Genomic DNA, 1,301 nt, shown 5'->3' with positions numbered 1-1,301 from the left:
TTGGGAGCAAAGAGGAAGGACCAGTAGTTGGAAAATATGGCCTTGGTGATAGAAATGATCCTAGAGAACTCATGATAGAATTCTGAAAAACCAATGATTTGTTCATTTCAAATACCTTCTTTAGACAGCATAAGAGATGACTATACACATGGACTTCGCCAGACAGAAACAGACCATCAATTGCTGTTGTTATTAAGTGCCGTCGAGTCAGTTCCAACTCATAGCGACCCTGCATAGGGTTTCCAAGGAGCGACTGGTGAGCTTGAACCACGGAGTTTGTAGTACAAACAGCTTTGCAGTCTGGTTCATTAACCCACAGCACCACATGAGGACTCCCATTACTTACATGCAAATTCAAACTACCGCTGAAGAAAATGAAAACAAGTCCACGAAAGCCAAAATATGACCTTCAATTGAATATATCCCACCTAAATTTAGAGATCATCTGAAGAACAATTTGATACATTAAACACTAAAGAATAAAGACCAGAAGAGTTGTGGGATGACTTCAAGAACATCATACGTGAAGAGAACAAAAAGTCATTAAGAAAACAAGAAAGAAGGAAAAGGTCAAAATGGATGTTAGAAGAGACTCTGAACCTTGCTCTCCAGTGTAGAAATGCTAAAGCAAACAGAAGAAATGAGGAGGTCCAAGAGCTGAACAGAAAATTTCAAAGATCAGCTTGAGAACATAAAGCCAAATATTATAATAAAATGTGCAAAGATCTGGAATCAGAAAACTGAAAAGGAAGAACATGCTCAGCATTTCTCAAGCTGGGGAAACTGAAGAAAAAATTCAAGTCTCGACTTTTCATTATTGAAAGATTCTCTGGGCAAATTATTGATTGATGCAGAAAGCATCAAGAGAAGATGGAAGAAATACAGAGTCACTGTACCAAACGGAAATGATAAATGTTCAACCGTTTCAAAAGGTAGTATATGATCAAGAGCCAATGATACTGAAGGAGAAAGTCCAAGGTGCATTGAAGGAATTGGCAAAGAAAAAGGCACCAGGAATTGATGGACTGAAAATTGAAATCTTTCAAGAAAGTGAGGCGGCATAGGAGACACTCACTCATCTCTGCCAAAAAATTTGGAAGACAACTATCTGGCCAACTTATTGGAAGAGATCTATATTTGTACCCATTCCAAAGAGAGGTGACCTAATGGAATGCGGAAATCATGGGACAATCTCTTTGCTATCTCAAACAAATAAAGTTTTGCTAAAAGTAATACAGAAATGGTTACAATCATACATTGACAGAGAACTTCCAGAGGTTCAAGCTGGATTCAGAAGAGGC

The sequence above is a fragment of the Chrysochloris asiatica genome, unplaced genomic scaffold (assembly GCF_000296735.1).
Source record: "Chrysochloris asiatica unplaced genomic scaffold, ChrAsi1.0 scaffold00089, whole genome shotgun sequence".
Classification (NCBI taxonomy): domain Eukaryota; kingdom Metazoa; phylum Chordata; class Mammalia; order Afrosoricida; family Chrysochloridae; genus Chrysochloris; species Chrysochloris asiatica.
This window is presented reverse-complemented; position numbering follows the sequence as displayed.